Genomic DNA, 9,042 nt, shown 5'->3' on the forward strand with positions numbered 1-9,042 from the left:
GGAGACCAAGTCAGGTGAATCACTTGAGGTCAGGAGTTCAAGACCAGCCTGGCCAACAGGATGAAACCCTGTCTCTACTAAAAAATACAAAAATTAGCTGGACATGGTGGCATATGGCTGTAGCCCCAGCTACTTGGGAGGCTGAGGCAGGAGAATCGCTTGAACCCAGGAGGCAGAGGTTGCAGTGAGCTGAAATCACGGCACTGCACTCCAGCCTGGTGACAGAGCCAGACTCTGTCTCAAAAAAATAAATAAACATAAATTAAAAATTAAAGGAAAAAAAAGTGGGATTTCCTGGGCTATTATGATGGTGATGAATTTCAAGTGGTTGTGGCAGTATCGCTTTCCCGCCCTTTACATTACAGCTGAACGTGGCCACTTGGCAGAAGCAGCTGGCCACCTGGTGTTCGTTGGTTCTGTCCATCTGCTGCCTGCACAGACAGTCCAGCATGATGGTTATGGATGCTCAGGAGATCCTGCTCTTCAGCAACATCAAGCTGTGGAAGCTTCCTGTGGGATCAATCCAGGTTGTATTAGAGGAACTGAGGAAGAATGGGAACTTACAGTGGCTGGATAAGAGCAAGTCTAGTTTCCTAATCATGTGGCGGAGGCCAGAAGAATGGGGAAAACTCATCTATCAGTGGGTCTCCAGGAGTGGCCAGAACAACTCCGTACTCAGCCTGTATGAGCTGACCAATGGGGAAGACATAGAGAATGAGGTGTTCCACGGACTAAAGGAGGCCTTCTGTGGGCTCTGCAGGCCCTTCAGTAGGAACATAAGGCTGAGATCATCACCATCTCACTCGGAGACCAGTGATGGCTGAGGTGTCAGGTCCATCTGTCAGAGACCTGCTTCCTTTTACTTTCTATCTCCCACCTTTCCAGGGCTTTCAGAAGGAGACAGACTCGGTGGACCCACACATTGAACCTATGAATCCACCAGACTCAAAAGGGCTCCAGTCCTGAAGCCTGGGACCCAGGGGTGGGTTTCTCATACCCAACATGTCTGTCCCTGGGACAGGGTGAGGCTGAGGCACTCCAGAGAAAAATGCTTCTTCAAAGCTTGCCTACTTCCTTTCCTATCCTAGACTGCTTCTGAGCCAGGTTCTGTAAACCTAACACTTTATGTGTGTTCACATATGGAAGTTCATACACACATGCACCTGCACATGCTTCTGTCTCCTCCATCTTCTATCCCCTTAGCTGCTGTTGCCTCCCTTCTCAGGCTGCTGCTGGATCTTTCCTAGGGAATGTGGGAAGCCTGGCTGCAGGCAGCCATCCAAGCAATAGAAAGATAGGAGGCCCATGGGCCTGGCACTGACAGGCAGGGCCCAACATTGATTTATGTTATTAAAATCTCAACTGCCCCCACTTCAGACAGTAAAAACTGAGCTATATGCTGCTCACAATAAATTCAGTTGAAATATAATGATTAGAAATGTAAAAAGTAGTAAGAAGGAATAAGGTACGCCATGGAAATACTAATCAAAAGAAAGCAGATATAACTATATTAACATCCAAAGCATGATAAATCATATCTCCATTGCATAAAAGAATATAATCAGGAGTGTTTTTAAATATCTTTTTATTTAATCTGGAATTCATAGCTTGAACAAATCTCAAAAATCCATCATCTTTTTTTTTTTTTTTTTTTTTTTTGAGACAGTCTCACTCTGTCGCCCATGCTGGAGTGCAGTGGCACGATCTCAGCTCACTGCAACCCCCGTCTCCTGGGTGCAAGCAATCCTCCTGCCTCCGCCTCCTGAGTAGCTGGGATTACAGGCACCCGCCACGACGCCCGGCTAATTTTTGTATTTTTTATTAAAGACAGGGTTTCACCATATTGGTCAGGCTGGTCTTGAACCCCTGAACTCAGGTGATCCACCCTCCTCGGCCTCCCAAAGTGCTGGGATTACAGGCATGAGCCACCTCACCCAGCTAAAAATCCATCATCTTTAATTACTGAAAATTTATCAGTCTATTGCAACTCTTTGAACAAGTATATTATTTACATTTTTATCCTCCGAAGACTCAAAACTAAAAAAACTTAAAGAACTCTTGTGATGTCTGTTACTTTGATATTTTATCAGCAAGAAAAATATGTGTTTTGTTTACCTCAGTTTTTTCTAAAATTGTGAAATGTATTATTTGTATCTTTGTTATGTCTACATTGAAGATGATTAATCATGGATGATGTTGTACATGGTTTTGGAGTTTTTTCTTTTCATGAAGTGTTGAGAGGGCAAAGCATATCCTCACAAGCCATGACAAATTTTTTTGAAATACTTTCGGCCTAAAGGGAAATAACAAAAAGTTAAATATAGTTATTAAAGTTTATTTTGTTAGTGTTTTGAGTGCTAGTACCTCAAACAATTCTATAATGATGTGAATTATGATATAATCTAATCTTTGTTATTCTTTCTTGTATCATTTAGTTTTTAATTAACATTTTATTCAAAAAGGATATGAAGTTTTTCCTATGTTTATGTCACGAATCCACTCTTTTTTAACCTTCAAATCAACAGACACTCTATTTCCTATATATTCAGCTATTTGGCTGTTTTTAATAATTGTTTTCATATGTAAAATTGCTCATTACTTTTTGTAGCATTTCAATTTTTTTAATAGTTTGAGGGGGTACCGATGCAGGTTCGCTTCATGGATATGTTGTGTAATGGTGAAGTTTGGGTTTCCAGCGTGTCCATCACCCCAATAGTAAACACTGTACCCAACAGGTAATTTTTCAACCCTTACCCCCTCCTACTGTTACCACTTTTGAAGTCCCCAGTGTCTGTTAGTTCCTTCTCTATGTCCATGTGTACCCACTGGTTAGCTCCCCTTATAAGTGAGAGCATGTAGTATTTGATTTTCTGTTTCTGAGTTATTTCACTTATAGTAATGGCCTCCAACTCCATTTATGTTGCTGCAAAAGACATAATTTCATTTTTGTGGCTGCATAGCACTCCATCGTGTGTGTGTGTATATATATATATAAATACAATTACCACATTTTTTATCCAGTCATCTGTAGATGGACACTTAGGTTGATTCCATGACTTTGCTATTGTGAATAGTGCTGCAATAAACATATGAAAAACTATACCATGCAAACAGAAAACAAAAATGAGCAGGAGTAGCTATACTTATGTCAGATAAAACAGACTTTAAATCAATAACTGTAAAAAAGGACAAAAAAGGTTATTATATAATGATAAATGGTTCAATTTAACAAGAAGATATAACTATCCCAAATATATATGCACCCAATACCAAAGCACCAAGATCCATAAAACAAATACTACTAGACCTAAGAAAAGAGACAGCAATGCAATAATGGTGGGGAACTTCAACACCCCACTGACAGGACTAGACAGATCATCAAGGCAAAAAATCAGCAAAGTCTTAAACTGGACTCTAGGCCAAATGGACCTACCTAATAGACATTTACAGAACATTCTACCCGACAACTGCAAAATATACATTTTTCTTATCTGAATGTGGAACATTCTGGAAAATAGACCATATTCTTGGCCATAAGGCAAGTCTCAATAAATTTTTAAAAAATCATATAAAATATCTTTTTAGACCACTGTGAAATAAAATTAGAACTCAATATCAAGAGGAGCTCTCTAAAGTATTTGAATATGTGGAAACTAAACAAGTTGCTCCTGAATGATCTTTGAGTAAATGATGAAATTAATACAGAAATTAAAAAGATGGAAACAAATGAAAAGAGACACAACACACCAAAACTTCTGGGATATAGCAAAAGCAGTGCTGGAAGCTTATAGTGTTAAATGGCTACATTAAAAAGATAGAAAGACCTAAAATCAACAACCTAATGTCACACCTCGAGGAACTAGAAAAATAAAAACAAACCAAACCAACAGCTAGCAGAAGAAAAAGAAATAGCAAAGATTAGAGCAGAATTAAATGAGGTTGAGACAAAAAAAAAAAAACATGATACGAAGGATCAATGAAACAAAAAGTTGGTTCTTTGAAAAGATAAACATAATTGATAGACCACTGGCTAGACTAGCCAAGAAAAAGAGAGAGAAGATTCAAATAAATACAATCAGAAATCATAAAGGTGACATTACAATTGATACCACAGAAATACAAAAGATCAATTGAGACTACTTTGTACATCTCTATGCTCACAAACTAGAAACCCTAGGGGAAATGGATACATTCCTGGAAATGTACTACCTTCCAAGACTGAACTAGGAAGAAATAGAAATCCTGAACAGACCAATAGCGAGTAATGAAATTGACTAGTAATAAAAAATTTCCTGACCAAGAAAAGCCCAGGGCCAGATGAATTCACAGCCAAATTTTACCAGATGTTCAATTTTTGAATAATACAAATGCATTTTGTGTTTGGGAGTACATGTTCAAGTAATAGATTTACTTGATAGATTTACAATGTATAAAGCACACAAGTAGATTCTCACTCCAAAAGTCATCTAAAGTGACTACTGATATTTGAAGGTGAATATTCTAATATTAGCAATAATTTGAATGGTGTGGCTTATTCACATTACTGATGATTCAGCACTAATTAGATATGGTGGTAACCCTCAAGGTCACAAGATTATTGATTAGTAAAAATTTATAGATGCCAGAAATTATGAAGTATGCATTTGGCTTTTTGGCCTTCTTAAGGCTGAGGCTTAATACCAAGGCCAGAATTGAACTATATGTACCCTATTCATACTATGCACCATTTCTTAGGAGGTCTTTTACCAAAACAAAAGTATAAACCAAGAAAGTGGCTTCACATCTCCTATAGGTTCTGCATCAATCAAGTTAGTACTAAATTATGCCTTGCTTTGCTTAATATTTTTATTATTTATTTTTAGACAGGGTCTCACTCTGTTGCTAGGCTGAGTGCAGTGGCAAAATCATGCCGTATTGCAGTCTCAACCTCCCTAGTTCAAGTGATCCTCCCACCTCAGCCTCCTGAATCGCTGGGACTAAAGGAGCATGCCAGCATGTCTGGCTAATTTTTTGTATTTTTGTAGAGACGGGGCTTCACCGTGTTGCCCAGGCTGGTCTCGATATCCTGGGCTCAGGCAATCTGGCTACCTTGGCCTCCCAAAGTGTTGGGAGTACAGGTATGAGCCACTGTACCTGGTCACTGCTTAATGTTTGTATAACTTAAACCTACCAACCTATTAATCTCTTTTAAAACTGTAAATGTGTTGTGGGCAGAAACCTTATCTTAGTTGTGTTTTGCCTCTTTAATTTTATAGGGAAATAATGATAATTTGGTAATTTTCCTTTAAGGATTCTTTTATTATTATTATTATTATTATTATTATTATACTTTAAGTTCTGGGATACACGTCCAGAACATGCAGGTTTGTTACATAGGTATACACGTGCCATGGTGGTTTGCTGCACCCATCAACCCGTCATCTACATTAGGTATTTCTCCTAATGCTATCCCCCCCACCCAGCCTCTCACCCCCATAACTGGCCCTGATGTGTGATGTTCCCCTCCCTGTGTCCATGTGTTCTTATTGTTCAACTACCACTTATGAGTGAGAACATGTGGTGTTTGGTTTTCTGTTCCTGTGTTAGTTTGCTGAGAATGATGGTTTTCAGCTTCATCCATGTCCCTGCAAAGGACATGAACTCATCCTTTCTTATGGCTGCATAATATTCCATGCTGTATATGTGCCACATTTTCTTAATCCAGTCTATCACTGATGGGCATTTGGGTTGGTTCCAAATCTTTGCTATTGTGAATAGTGCTGCAATAAACATATGTGTGCATGTGTCTTTATAGAATGATTTATAATCCTTTGGGTATATACCCAGTAGTGGGATTGCTGGGTCAAATGGTATTTCTGGTTCTAGATCCTTGAGGAATCGCACACTGTCTTCCACAATGGTTGAACTAATTTACACTCCCACCAACGGTGTAAAAGCGTTCCTATTTTTCCACATCCTCTTCAGCATCTGTTGTTTCCTGACTTTTTAATGATCACCATTCTAACTGGTATGAGATGGTATGACCTTTTGGTTTTGATTTGCATTTCTCTAATGACCAATTATGATGAGCTTTTTTTCATATGTTTGTTGGCCGCATAAATGTCTTCTTTTGAGAAGTGTCTGTTCATATCCTTTGCCCACTTTTTGATGGGGTTGTTTGTTTTTTTCTTGTAAATTTGTTTAAGTTCCTTGTGATTCTAGATATTAGCCATTTGTCAGATGGATAGGTTGAAAAGAAGAAGATATGTAATTCAGGAAACAGTTTCAACTTAAGAGACAGAAGGAGAAAAACTCAAAATGACGGTGAAAGGAGATTTCAGGATAACAGCTGTGTACCAAGTGTAGATGTCAACCAGTCCAGAGTGGAGTATGGTCAAATGGATCCAGAGATAGAGCTCCAGGAAGTGGAAAATGATGGAATACCCTCATTTATTTGAGCGATTGAGAGGAGTTTTCAGTGGATAGGTGAAAGCTGGGGTTGTATCAGTGATAAGTGTATAGAAAACTATATCAGATGCAAGCTCCCTACACCTCTTCTAGCTATTCTTGAAGCTAGGCCAACTAGCCATTCCTCCAGAGTTTTTCTCCTTCCATCTCTTCCAGGGTTGGATAAAACACTACAGCACAGGGTGTGAGATCTAGGATCTCAAGTGGGCAGCCCATGAAGGGACTGGGTTAATGCAATCTAGAAGTACAAGGGAATAAATTCACATGAGATGAATTTTACCAAACAAGAATCCAGAGACAAGAAGGAGCCTGGAGGACAAATCACTTTTCTTCTTTTCTTCTATGGTGGACATTGAAGCATGATTTATTCTTGCAACCCATCTGGAGAAGTCTCGGGTGCCAAATGAACAGACCTGCTGAACAACCCGCTGTGTCACTAAGTGGTTCTTTATGCAGCAGCAGCCAAGTGCAGTAACATGTCATTTTGCATTGCTTCACATCTTTATTTGCCTCCCTTCCTTTTTCCTCACCCTCAGTGATCTGGATTTGCATCTCCCAAATAGAGTAACAGCACTTTAATTTTTGCTTCAGACTCTACTTTTTAGAGGCTAAGATTAAAACTAAGCAAATAATTAAAGAAGAAACTTCAAAGAAAACTAAAAGTAGGGCAAGAAAGAAAAAATAATAGGGTGGCTAGTATTATTATTATTAGGCTCAGTCCTTAATAGAGTTTAGTAATAACATTATAAATATTAAATATCCAACAATTGAGATATAGCTACACTGGAAGAATAGGGTAAGGGAAGAGATATTGGTCATGTAGTAGTGGTGGTTAAACAGAAATAAATCCTTATCTTCACTAGTAAAAAGTCAATTAGACTGAAAAACCAAAAAAGTTAAAGTTAAAAAAGAAAAGAAAACTAATGGAATTGAAATGATTTCCCTCTTGAGAAAAGGAAATAGGGAGTTGATAGTTCCTCTTTTTTAAGTCTTACTGAATTAAGTCTGACTCTTCTATCATTTAAGTCTTACTGAATTAAGTCTAACTGACTCTTCTATCATGTACACTTATAACATTGATTTTAAAAAACACATTTCAAATGCTAGTTACTGATGAAGGCATGTGGTTTTATTGTTGTAAGCTATAAAATCAAACTAAGGTAGATATTTAAACTCTGAAGAAACTTCAGTTTTGTGAAGTGACTGCACATTTTACACTTCCTCTAGCTATGTATAAGATCTTATCCTAGCTGTTCCACATCCTCTCCAACATTTATTGTTGTTGATCTCTTTTTATTTTAGCATTTGGTATTGTCTTTTTCATTTCCGTCATTCCTGTTGATATGTACTGATATCTCATTGTGGTTTTAATTTGCATTTTGCCTAATGCCTAATGAGGTTGAGCATTTTGTCATGGGCATCATGGGCTTACTGGCCATTGGTCCCTCTTCTTTTATGTTCTTTTTAATTGACTTGTTTCATTCTTTAGTTATAGGAGTCTTTATGCATGCACATACAAGTCATTTGTCAATGTTATGTGTTGCAAATATTTTCTCCCAACCTGTAACTTAAGTATTTTCTAAATTGTGTCTTTTAGTTAGAAAAATTTTTTAAATTTTGCTGAAATTGCAATTTAGCAATTTTTTCTTTTATGGCTAATATTTTCTGAATCCTCTGGAGAAAATTTTTTTCTTCTCTAAGGTCATGAAGACATTCTTCAGTGTTTTTTTCTAGTAACTTTCTAGCTTTTCCATTTAGGTCTGTGGCCCATTTATTGATGTGATTTTCCTTTCCTCATGTATCAGTATTCTATGCTGCATAACAAATTACTACAAACATAGTGATGGACAACAGTGAACATTAATTATCTCACAGTTTCTGTAGGCAGGAGTCCAGGCACAGGTTGGCTGAGACCTCCACTCAGGGCCTCACAAGAATAGAATCAAAATTGCCATCGGTTTTTGTTCCTTTCCAGAGCTTGGGGTCCTCTTCTATGCTGACATGGTCATTGGCAGAATTCAGTTGTGGCTGAGGTCCCACTTTCTTGATGGCTGTGAGCAAGGGGCTGCTCTCAGTTTCTAGAGGCCCCTGTAGCTCAAGGGAGAGTCTCTTATTCTAGTTGGCTAAGATGGAGTCTTATGCAGAGTAACATAATCATAGAGGTGACATCCATCACTGGTGCCATACTCTGTTGGTTAGAAGTAGGTCATAGATCCTGCCCACACTCAAGAGGAGAGGGTGTAGAGCCAGGAGGCAGAGATCATAAGGACCATTTAGAATTCTGCCTACCTCACCCCATCACATTTCCCATATGACCTAGTACTTCCCCTCTGTATTAGTTCATTTTCATGCTGCTGATAAAGACATACCTGAGATTGGGCAATTTACCAAAGAAAGAGATTTACTGGACTTACAGTTCCATGTGACTGGGGAGGTCTCACGATCATGGCAGAAGGTGAAAGGCACATCTCACATGGAGACAGACAAGAGAAGAGAGCTTGTGCAGGGAAGTTCCCCCTTTTAAAACTATCAGATCTCATGAGACTTATTCACTATCATGAGACAACATGTGAAACACCTGCCCCCATGATTCAG

General features: G+C 38.5%; 1 pseudogene; it reads left to right on the forward strand.

Annotated features, from left to right (window-relative positions):
- The first annotated feature begins 218 nt into the window (after nucleotides 1–218).
- On the forward strand, nucleotides 219–1,611 carry LOC100608936 (vacuolar protein-sorting-associated protein 25-like; annotated as a pseudogene).
- The last annotated feature ends 7,431 nt before the right edge of the window (nucleotides 1,612–9,042 follow it).

Source organism: Pan troglodytes, chromosome 1 (genome assembly GCF_028858775.2).
Source record: "Pan troglodytes isolate AG18354 chromosome 1, NHGRI_mPanTro3-v2.0_pri, whole genome shotgun sequence".
Taxonomy (NCBI): domain Eukaryota; kingdom Metazoa; phylum Chordata; class Mammalia; order Primates; family Hominidae; genus Pan; species Pan troglodytes.